Source organism: Cuculus canorus, chromosome 20, assembly GCF_017976375.1.
Source record: "Cuculus canorus isolate bCucCan1 chromosome 20, bCucCan1.pri, whole genome shotgun sequence".
Lineage (NCBI taxonomy): Eukaryota > Metazoa > Chordata > Aves > Cuculiformes > Cuculidae > Cuculus > Cuculus canorus.
The window spans coordinates 10,896,795-10,908,974 of NC_071420.1; the positions used below are offsets into that span (position 1 = coordinate 10,896,795).

Below are 12,180 nucleotides of genomic sequence, written 5' to 3' on the forward strand. Positions count from 1 at the left end.
CTAAGGCAGGCAATGGCCGGAGCTGGAATGCCTTCATAGATATTTATATATCCAGGTACCTGTTGAGAAGAGAATCCAATTCCAAATCCTGAACGCGTTCTCTTTTACTGGTGACGCAAGTTCTTTTCCTTACAATACAGCAGAGAAACTCCTCTCAAGGCAAAGATACTGACAAAGGCTGCTCCCTGTCATTACTAGGTTTTCTGGTGTTGCAAGGTGTCTAATTATAGAAATCAAACCTTGTACAAAACACGGTTTGCATAATTCATGCAGAAAAAGATCAACACAACAGGCAGTGCCATGTGTTAGAGGCAACCTGAGATGGGAGCTCAGGGAAGAATGCTACCAACTGATGCTATTGCCTCCAGTGGAAATATCTGCCCACCTAATGACCCAAAACTGCCCAAACTGGGCAAGGAAGGTTGCTCTTGCCATGCACTCGAGGCCCAGGCAGCTCAGCTGAGAGCTGACTGGTTGGTTACCATCTCCAGGACTGAATTCAAGCCTGGCCACTATCGCGTTGTAGCTGCTGACACCAGGTTCAATCTGAGTCAAGCAGCTTCCAGAGCCAAGCCATGAGACTGTTGAGGACATAAGGAAAATGGGAGACCTGTCCTCTCAAGTCAACGCTGCTTGTCCAAAGTGAGAAGATAGTTGCTTATTTCAAGACGGAGTGAAGTTGAGTGCAGTTCCATGAGCAGTTGTGGGACTCGAGGAAAACAGCTGACAAAGAAGGAGCAGTGAAGGTCAGGAGAACCCTTTAAGCTCCGTTCCTATATCCTCCTTGAAGTCACCATAGAATTTGAGAGGCAGCTCTAAGGAGCAGACACCACACTGAGTCAGAGAAAACAGCAGGTGGTAGAGCAGCTCACAGACAAGTATTGCACGTCAGCCACCCACTAGAAATGGGCTGCACTACGCTGTTTTCCTTGGAAGGACTGAGAAATTCTCTGGCAGCAGATACACCTGCTTTGTGGCTGCTCATGCCAGCGAAACAGCCAAAGAAGCTGTCCAGGATCCAAGAACAAGCCTTGAGATGGCAACTCTTGGCAACATAACTTCAAATAGTTTGAGAGGCCTCTCTGCACTGTTTATATGTCACCCACAGCCATAATAAAAAAAAAAGAGACGGGCTCTGTCAGAACCCAGCGCTTTAGAAGAGAGAACATTCTGCAAAAAAAACCCAAAGGGAACACAATCCTAACCCCCAGAGGCATATCAGAAGACAGCAATGGATGGGCAGGTGTTCCCCATGCTTTATGGTCCTCTCAGGTACAGGGAATTGTCCAGCAGGAAGGTACATGGCTTGGTGAGGTGGCTGTGATGCTGCCAGGTTGCCGCAAGCTCTGGTTAATGCCAGATACCAGAAAGGCGTCATACAGCCTTTATTACTGAGGCTGCACCGACTGACACCAAGGTTACTCAGCTCTGCAGCTGAAGCTGGACACTTGGCTCTCCAAAGTCCACAACAGACACAGGGCAGCCAGACAAATATGTGAACCTGGCAATGAAAACTTCTTGGCAGCATCACAGGTCTTGCTCTGAGGAGAAGCAGGGTTGAGCTAACGGCCAAGCCAGCTGGCAATCGCTGCCAGAGCAAGAGCTGAGGGAGGCTCAGTCCTGGACCAGGCAGCCACTCATCTGTTCCTTCGCTGTTGGCTCAGAACTGAAAGATGCTCTTTCCTCCTGCCTCCGGTCTTCCCACTAGCCAAAGCCTATCCAATTAAAGGTCTATCAGAGCAAGAGCAGGCTTGTGCTGATCAATAATGTCAGGGCTGAGACTTTCTTAAATGCAGGCAAGGGAAATCGTACATGCTACTTTCATTCCAGTGCTCTCCAGTATTGGTAGTAAGGCTTCCACATTCAAATATATCCATGCAGTCATGACTTTTCATACCCATACAGTCATACTTTTCATAGTTCTGCAGAAGGAGATAGATGCAGCAGCTCCTCTGTCCACTCTAGAATCACACTAATGACAGTAAAATTAGAAATTTTCAGAAGGTTAGATCCACATGTTAAGAAACCCAAGTGTTCAGAAGTCCATGAATCAAAACTTAAAGGAATAGTATTTTTATACAATAGTACTTTTACGTGTTATTTCAGGGCAATTTAGGGAATTTTTTTGCCACATTTTGACAAGTGGAGGGGAGGAAGCTGGAAAAGGAGAGCAATGTCTTAATTTTCAAAATCTTAGAATACAGGTCGTGTTTCTCAACCTTTCCACTCTCAAAAATCAGGATATACCACACTGAGAGGGAAAGGAGGAAGACACAAGCAAACTTAAAGGTACTTTTTTTTAATCTTGCTGCAGACACACAGAAAAAGCCCAAATTAATTGGCATCTACCGATTAAAAACAAATGCTAAACCCTGCTATGCCTACACACTGGTTTGCCTGTACTCTAACCTTGCTGGTTAGACATCTCATTCCTCTGATATGGAATACTTCAGATTTTGCCCTCTCTTGCCTCCCCAATGTAACCTACCATCAAAGAATAACCAACGTTCTCCAACATTACTTATATTTGCTCTGCTTTATTGAGCCCTTTCTGATCTTTCCATTAAAAAGAGGAAGGCAGCAATAAAATTGCGGAGTCTGTGTGTTCTGGTGGATAAGCACGGGGCATCTATTCTTTCCATATGGAAAAGTCTATCAGTTTCACAATGTTATTTTTCATAAAGGCAGCCTGTTTCTTCAAAAACATTTTTGTAGTAGCTTAATGCGTTGCTAGGAAGCCTTCTTCGCAGAGCCTGATTGCTGGTCCATAGCAGAGCAGCGTCAGGAAAGATCAGCAGGAGGAAGGACTATGATAAATGCAAGATTTGTTGATGAATATCAGCTTGATCCTTTCTTTTTCCAATAAATGAAGGAGTGGATATTGAAAAAAAAAAAAAAAAGGATGCATTCAGGAGAACAAAAATTAAATGCTAAAGGAGTAATCTGACAGCACAGCTCTCCGGGTTCTTTAGATAGCAGGCTATTTTTAGTCATCTGTTTCCCAACTGAAACGCCAAGGGGAGAGGGAGAAACCGCGATATCAGGATTTTTAGAAGGATCCACGGAATATTCCCGTTCTGCAGTGCAGCAGCTGTTTGCCCAGACATACCCAGCCTGAGCTTCCGCTGCCTTTCTCAGGCACAGACCAGTCTCAGCTCGGGCAAGCTGCTCATCCTGCTTCTGGGAGCCATACTGCAAAGTGGCCAAACTCTGCTGCTAGTCCACAGCTCCTGGCACCCAGACAGGCTGGTGGATGGCACAGACAAACCTGCATGAACTGCGCTCACGCTCCAGTTGTACTGCGGGTGGGGTAAGGCAGAGGAAACCAAGGAATCAGGGAAAGAACAGTAGCTGAAGTTGTAGTTACCCTATTCAGCAGGATGGAGACTTTCACACCATCCTGCCACGTCACCCATGTCACTTTGACTTAAGTGAGGCCAACTTGCTAATTAGTGACTGTCACAGCTGAGAAACTCAGTGGCACAGCAAGGCTGGGACTAAACTGTCACTGGTGGGTACCAGTTGCCACAGAGCTGTGGTAACAAACAGCTTATCTGGCTGCAAAGCATCTGCAGGAAGCAAGGGAGCTACTTGTGTAGTTATCCCCAAGTTCTCCACTACCACAGGTATATTGCAATCAATAACCCAGTTATTGCCAGCTATAAACAGACATTATAGCTTGACAATAGCACATACGTTGCTTTATACCATGTTTAGAGAGTTAACAGTTTGGAAAATCCTATCAGATGAACTGGAAATGCATGATGATCCTAAAAAGGCATTTTAACCCCAGGACTTGCACCTTGGTTTCTGCTGGTGCCCAAGTTATTCAGAACCAGCTCTCAGAAACATTCAAGGGTAAAGAAACTCAGATTTTTTTTTTCATTTGCTGCATATTCAGAAGGTATAAATATTCTCAGTTCATGCAGCACTCATTCCTCCTCCAAATTCCCTTTTTTTCCTATCTGTCAACCCATGATGTCCCAAACTGAGTCCAGAGACTGACCCCGCAGCCACCTATGTGTATGCTGGGTGGCTCTATGCCTACCTCTTCTCTTCCCCAGTCTGTAATAGGCAAGTGATGCATTTCCTCACCTGTAATACAATTTTAGACTTATTCATATTTCCAGTAAGTACCTATTCATATTTCTCTTAAAGCAAGCAAAACACGCCTACTATAACTCCCAGACTACTAGCTTCTTCCTCCTTTAGAAGCTGTCTGATATTCAGTTTAGATGGTGAAGATTTCTCACTTCAGGAAACAGCTTCCTAAGGTATCCACAGCTTCCTGCCAAAAGACAATTATCATGCTGCTGATACATACAGAGCGAGATCACATATCAGGGACCGGTTATCTCAATACACGCTTTGTCTCTAGTAAGAGGAGTGAAAAAAAAAGTTTCTACCTGTAGGCAAAGTCACAGAATGCTGTGCAAAGGAGTGTGAAAAATCTCAGCACTTCCCTAGAAGTCAGAGACTGGGGAAACTGGAGAAAGCTGGGGGGACTGGCACACGAATGGCCGAACTGTGGCTAAAGGTGCTCATATTTGTAAAGCAGATTGTCTCGAGGGTCTGTTTAAATAAATCAATGCAATAATGTAGCTGAGATGCAGTGAAAGCACAATGACTCAGCTTCCTCTGGAGAAACAACTAGCAATAACACTACTGGGTACCAGCAGTGAGATGACATAGCTTCATCAGCATGGTAGGAAGTTGTGGATTGTGCCCTCCAACCCTGGATCAGATCCCGTTAGGTTCCTGTCTCAGCAAAAGCCACCACAGTGCTATTAAGAGGATTAAGAAACCCACTTTCCATTATTAGTGTTTCCACTGTTAGAGTGTTTCTATTGTTAGAGTGTTTCCAAATACACACCTTGAGCCTACCAACCTACCCACTTTCCTAAACATCCAACAAAATAGAAAAGTAAGAATATTTATTATCCAAACCAAAAGACACTGACACAGGGCATTGGAAGGACAACGCTACTTGGTGTTCCGGAGACTTGTATCTGCTCTGTGGGCACGTGGCATATTTCAGCAAGCTTTCTTTCCATGCCTGCACGTGGAGATTTGTTCAGCTCACACAATTTTTCTGTTCAGCAGATCAATCTTTCCCTGGCTGAGCTTTGCTAATACATGCTGCCTAGACTCATAGAACGGTTTGAGTTGGAAGGGACTTCAAACATCACCCAGCTCCAACCCCCTCTGCCATGGGCAGCAGCACTTTTCACTGGATCAGGTTGCTCAAAGCCTCATCCAACCTGGCCTTGAACACCTATGACAGAGGAGTTTCAGCTAATTTTTCGACAGTGTCTTCATTCTGGAGTCCCAGTCCCTGGTGAGTGTTCAGAGAACATTACTGGACTGTAGATATTTCCCCCCTGCTTCCCTGCCACAGCCCAATTCATCCTACCTTTGGCACAAGTCAGGTGCATTAAGCAGACATTCGTGTTTTCCAGGTGTTTTGGGGAAAATTAAACCCATCAACAAGGTCATAGCAGACAGAGATTTGCCTCTTCCACTTGTTCTACTTCTGAATAACTCACTGCCTAAAGGGCAGTGCTGCACTGCCCATAGGACTAAACATACACAAGCCAAAACAGATCGATTGTCTCTTTCCCGGAGCACCGGCACTGATCCAGAGCCCTGTCCTGTCTGGGACTGACGTTGAAACCCCTTTGCAGTAAGACCCACCAGGTGCAATGTAACCAACTTTCACCTCAGCTCCAGGGAGTTCTGGCTGTGTCTGCAGGTAAAGTCCAAGACTGAAAAACTTTCCGGGATGTTCTTCGCGTTCAGGGAATGGATTGAAATCTGTATTAGAAGGCAGTTTACTGGAGCTTAGATTCAGAGACAAAATGTGCCATCGGCAGCTTTGTCACAAAGCAGAAAGCAAAGTCTCTGGACCTTAGGAGCCCATATTTTAGAGGAGCATCCCCCCCATTCCCACCTTCACCCCCAAGCCCCGAGGCTATTGAGGGCTGCTGGAGAAGCAAAGGCCATATTTCAGAAAGGCAACAAACGCACTAGCTGCTGACTTTTCTTTGATGGGCTGTATTATTCTCTGGGCAACCTGCAACTTAGACAGTTCTGGTTTGTACAGATCTCAGGACAGTGGAAGCTTAAGGAGCTCTCTATATGGAATAGCCCAGCGTGATCTCCCTTGAGCATCTCAGTTTGGGTCCATTTGAACAGTGCTATTTATGTTTCATTTATACTGTGGACTTTTTGTTCTGTGCAGCTCAAAAACGGACAGAAATTGCTACAGTAAGTTAAAAAGGGAAGAGGAAGAAGAAAGAAAAAGAGTCAGCGTGTGCATTTTGAGAGGTTTATTAATAACTGACACCGATGGTGCCACCTCCTGCTGATATAATCATCATTAAGCATGTGCTCCTGAGGTGGTTAGAAATCCATGCTGGAAGTCTCGACAACAGAAGAAACCACTCTTTTCTTTCTTCCTTCCCCTTTTGTCAGGGGGACAGGGACTTGACTTGTTCCCTGTCTCCTTCCTGCCCCCCCGTCTGCTTGCCTGCATCTCCCTCAGCGTCGATGCCCAGGCTGGTTGAGGAGCGGGACAGGGCAGCTGGAGGGATGGGGACTGGGGCGGTGCAGAAGGCAGCAGCAGCAGCAGCTTTACCTTAATTTATTGCTGCTGCTTAGTTTCATATTCAGAGCAAGCTTCTTTTCCCAATGGAAAGACAACAGACAATTATAGAGAGCAAAAACTTTCATTTGAATTTCAGCCACAATGACAAACCTGGGAGAGGAATGATGGTTCCAGTGAAAACACTTTGGCAGCGAGGGCTACGGAAATTAAGGAGGTATGATGAATATATCAGTGTAAAACTTAGATATTATTGTTAGTGGATTGTGATAAAGAGTATTGTGTTAAGAGTATAATCAGAACCAGTGTTGGGAGAGTAACCTTTAGGGCAGTTATAAGAATACTGTTCAATTATGCAGAGCCCTTTCCATGGCTGGTTTAAAGCCCTGTCCAGCTGAATCAACAGATTGTGCAAGAAATGTCAGCCCTAGAACAGGTATTTGATTTAATGATAACTCATGAGTAAAAGGTTAAACTACTCTGAGTATAGGCATACATTAAATATAGGAATAAGTTAGTGGAACTGCTTGAGGTTTTCTTTAGAAGTTTTAACAAATAAATTTAAGTGTCTCAAGAAAGAAGGTAAGTGATTTTAATGATCAGTAGAGAAACATGAAGCAGCACTTCCAAGGGAGAACCGAAACAAGACAGCAGAGATGAATTATCAAGGTGGGCTTTAAAGAAGAATAATGAACAACAGAGAACTGAGAGCCCATAGAAAAACACCATGGAAAACCAGCAAGAACTTTTTGAAGAAAGAATACCTATTGTATAATGTATATAAATATCTGATGATTTTGTGTGGGTTTTTGCCACTCACTGAGATGATGGCACAACTCAGAGTTGTTAATAAAGCAAGCCTAGAGTTACTCACAGTCTGGTGAAAATCCTTTAACAGTGAACGACCTTTCATACAGCTGCCCGTGCAGCCCATAGAACTTACAATAGGAAAACCAGGTTCTTTGCAGATTGCCCCAAATTGAAGGCCAAATCCTGACAACTGCTTAGCATTAAATTCCTGAAATTGCGGGAGCTCATCCCTACTAATAATTCACTGGAACAATCAAAGACCAGCTCCCCAGACATGAACCTTCATAACATTGCTATTTTCATGTTTGACTCACAGAAGGAAAGTAATAGCCAAACATAAAAAATAAATCAATGCAATAAATAAACGAGACTCAGATTCCCTAAAGAGGTTAAAGCCTGCAGAAATTTGGTATTGCTTAATTTCTATCAGGTGGATGCAAGTAAAATGCCTGAAGCTTTGTTCTCCTCATTAGAAGGCTGAGAAAAACTTCCCTGCAGACAAAGGAGGTGATAGCACAAAAAGAAATGCAATTGAATTTAAAAAAAAAAAAAATCAGTGTTTTCTGCCCATGACTTCATCAAGACTAATTGTCCTCTTGCTCTGTGTTTGGTTTGATCAAGGTAACTTCACTGACGACCACTTGCTCAGAGACAGAACAAGAATTTAGACGGCTGTAACTAAGTGATAACTGATCAGCGCTGCTTTCACTTCAGTGAGGGAGTGTACTCCAAAGGCGTTTTGAATAGCTTGGGGTAATCTTTTCTATCAATATAAATGAAGAGCTAATCAACAACAATATGAAAAAGAAATCTCCCTAACAGAGTTAGGACACGCTACCAGAAACAAGTTTTCCATTTGGCCATCAGCAGGTGGGACACGCTAATGAGACATTGGTGTTCCTGGTCAAGCTCACTGGCATTTCCAATCCCCTCTCGTTTTCATTGCACTATTTACTTTCAAATAACCTGCCCACGCAGAGAGACACTAGCTGGTAGGTTAGGTATAAACAGCCAAGGCAACGTGCCTGAGTGGTCGAGCAGAGCACAAGGCACCATTCCATTCTAGGTCCCCTCACAGGGTTTACTCTGCAAAGAGTAGATGGTGCTGGATTGGCCTTGCCAAGTTATTGACAGCCTAACAGCAACCTTCAGCTGGGCCAGAGGAGCAGCCTTTTGCTACGTTAGCCCACATCCCTGAGAAGCCTGAAGCTGCCACCACTGCAGGGCACCGTGCAGGGGACGGGGCAGGCATCTCCTTCCCGGCCACACCACCTCCAACCACCAGCCACAAAACAGCAGCATCTCTTGCTGTCCTTCGATTTCCAGTTCAAATGCAGCCCCTAGAGAGGCTCTGTAGTCACCAATCCCACACAGGCCCCTGCTGAAGGGCTTTTACAGCTACAGGGATAATGAACGGCTGTCACCTGGTGGAACGGGCAATCCATTGACAGCCATTCCACTCATAAAATTACCTAAGTTATAGCCTTTCCTTGCTTTCAAGCCTATTAAATCTTATTGTTTCCTAACCTCTGACACATGCACAAACAGGAAGCCAAAACCTTTCTAAAAAGAGACAGCAACAAAGGAATTCTAATTAGGTAACACAGATCAGCGTTAAGTCTTTCTGCAGAACATCTTCTTTATGGGACACCCACACTTCGTCCTTCTCCCAGCTCACACCTGTATCTTCCACAAGTAATAAGGCCAATTTATATCACACAATGACCAGGCTGAAATAAACCAAAGGGCTTGGCAGGCGAGAGCTTCCCTCAGCTTTCAGTCCTGCAGGTTTATTCCTCTACAACGGGGTGCTGTTACACACCGATCCAGCCCTTTGGGATCAGGACTGCATCCACCCTCAGCCACGTATGCTGAGTCAGGGTCAGGCTTGTGAAATAGGGTTATGAGAAATAACACTGAAACAGATCCTTACGGGAACTGGATTCAGACACCAGTGACATTCAGTCCCTGCTGATTTTAGTGGGAGTCCGAAGGACTAGCAAGCAGCTTCAAAACTCACCAGCGATCCAAATTCTGGTTTCACAGAGCTTTCAGGTACCAAACAGAGGGTGGAGGGCACGTTCTTAGTGTACAAGGGAAGGTAACAATTCCCAGGATATACAAAGTACCATTCAAAAAGAATCATCTGTATTATCTAAGTCCTGAGAAAACATTCCTTCCTATATTAAACAGCTAACTGAGCGCGACTGAGAGCTACTCTAATGTAATTCATTCTCTTATTCGCATCCTTCCCTCCCCACTTCTCACACTAATCTAACAGCCTGGTGCACCATGTGTTCCCCATAGGAAGTCTTCCTACGGTAACCTCCAGAGAGCTGGCCTGCTCCAGAAACCCGAGCTCGGAGCAGGGGCCAGTCTCACTCCTCCAGCTGGCACTCAGGCTAGGAAAGCTGTACAAAGTATTCCAGCAATGCCTTCTACAGAGGAAGGTGGAAACACTGTGCACAGAGTCTCTCACAGTCCTGAGCTGCAACATTTTCACCTGAGTTACCTTCTCATACACGCCAAGACCAGAGTGACGTAGTGTGGCCAGTCTAAGCCACCCAGCTCCTTCGCTCCTGGCACAGAACAACGGGGCTTTTGTCTTCTCATGGCCACTATGAGATGTGTTATCCTGGCCGCTTGAGCCACTAGCCACAGCAACAGCCCCTCTCTGGTATCACCCGTGCTATCACCCAGCCCAGTTTGCCAGGGTGACCCTCTTAGTCGTGTGTGCAGCTCTGGCAGAGCCAGGCTGAAAAGACCGGTCACCACCAAGGGAAAAGGGAGCAAAGGGAAAGCACTGACTGCAACCTTGGTGCCGTGGGACCAGACTCTGTGCTTATTAAATTTGTAATCTCTACCTGAATTTTACACATGTATCATAGAATCATAGAAGCACTTGGTTGGAAGGGACCCACCATGTCCCTCAGTACCTCATCCACTGGTCCCTTAAACACCTCCAGGGAAGGTGACTCAACTCCCTCCCTGGGCACAATATGTGGTGCAGTAGGAATTTGAGTGAAAGAAAAACTCACGTAGCTCGTGAATTAGCTCTGAATTCAGCAATTTTTACACCCAAGACTACATAATTTCTTTCAAAGTTACACACGTCCAAAAGCAAACCAGAGGGCTGCTTAAAAGAACATTGAAAACCAAAACCTAAACATATTTAAAATCACTCACTGTAACATACTGCTTAGCAGCAGTGACTGTGTTTATTCCTTGAAAAGAGGCATCTTCCTACAGCAAAAAGAAGAAAGAAAACAACCAGTAAAGAAAGACCGTTTCTCAACGAAACGAGTGGAAGTAAGGACTGAACTTTGAACACTAGCTCACATTTCCTTCTGTGCAGGGTGATGCCTGCACTTTAAAATGAAATCCTGGTTTGCATTTGTTTCAGCTGCTCTCAGGGAGGTATTTCAGGCCGGTTCTACCAGCCAGATCTCTGTTCCACAGTAACACTGTAGGAGCGGTCAGGAGCTCCGGTGGTCGGGCGCTTCCCACCACGCGCTCAGAGCAGCATGAGCTGAGGCAACCCTTTTAGCAGCCTCTGCTATGCAAGAGACAACAGGCAGGCACCAACACACTGGTGAAGCACAAGAAACAAGATAAACGACCAGTTGGGACCACCAAAACCTGCTTCTTTTCTCTCAAACCAGACTATCATCCTAAAACATCAGTGCAACCTCTAATAATGCTTCCCACATGCTGCAGGAGAGAATGTGGGGTCTTCTGAGGAAGAATAAACTTGAAAACTATTATGTTCTTCCAGGACATACCTTGAGGAGAGATACTGAAGCAGATCTTCTATTTGGCTGATAACTGACTGACCTGCACATCACAAGCAGAGCCCCTTTTCCTATTGCTGGTGAATCAGTTCTCAAAAAAAAAATGCTCCTCTTTTTCCTGGAGGAAGGAAAGCAGAGAAGCAGGGTGTGCAAAAAGTTACCCTCCAGAAGTAACCCAGAGTCAATGCAAGCCAAAGAGAAGGAAGGAGTACAATTATGCTCTTAGATTGACGTTAATGGAAGTTGAATTAGGTCCAGCATTAGTAGAAAAAGGTAGCTCTCCAAAGCACTGGTAGAGCAAACACTGTTGCCATAACTACCTCACTCCCAGAAGCACGCCAATTTAATTTCGACAGTTAAATATTTACAGAGTAGATCGCATGTTTTCAGGAGCTGCAGGAGCTGCTCAAGAATGCAAATGTGCAGTCCTGTCTTCAGGATTTTCAGAGAGGATTTCAGAGTCACGCCTCGCCCCTCACTACGTTACTCCCTACACCCCCGGTTATCCATCAGGAAGGAGGGCAAGCCGGGAGCAGAGCGTACCCGCAGCACAGGCTGGGGAGTGACGGTGCCCACAGGACACTGTCCCATAGCACCCAAGGAAGGTGGGATGGTGACAGTCACAGGTCTCACTGATAGCCCAGGCATCACCAGACCACACAAAGCAACAAGTTGCAGCCGAGGTCAAGTGAGTCTGGAGGAACAGGGGCTGGGGGGCAGGGCTGTACCTGTGGCACAGCTTTGGCAAGGATCAAAGAGTGTACTGAACGCAAGCAGGGCTCTTGGCCATGGGCAGAAGTCCCAGGCAGGCTGGTGGGGGCAATTCATGTCTCTTGGTGCACCCAGGCTACAGCACTGCCCTTGCACCAAACTGTTCTACAGGAAAGCTGGGGAGGGACTGTTCACAAAGGCTTGTGGGGATAGGACGAGTGGGAATGGGTATAAACTGGAGAGGGGCAGACTTAGACTGGACAT

The 12,180-nt window shown here is 45.6% G+C and overlaps 1 protein-coding gene across 1 annotated transcript in view; it reads right to left on the bottom strand.

The window, feature by feature from the left end:
- Window positions 1-11,214, bottom strand: part of PITPNM3 (PITPNM family member 3) — a 120,938-nt gene extending 109,724 nt beyond the window's left edge. Inside the window, exon 1 of the mRNA XM_054084904.1 lies at window positions 11,197-11,214. The gene's annotated coding sequence lies outside the window, so the exon portion shown is untranslated. The remainder of the gene's footprint in view (window positions 1-11,196) is intronic.
- Between the last annotated feature and the right edge of the window lie 966 nt (window positions 11,215-12,180).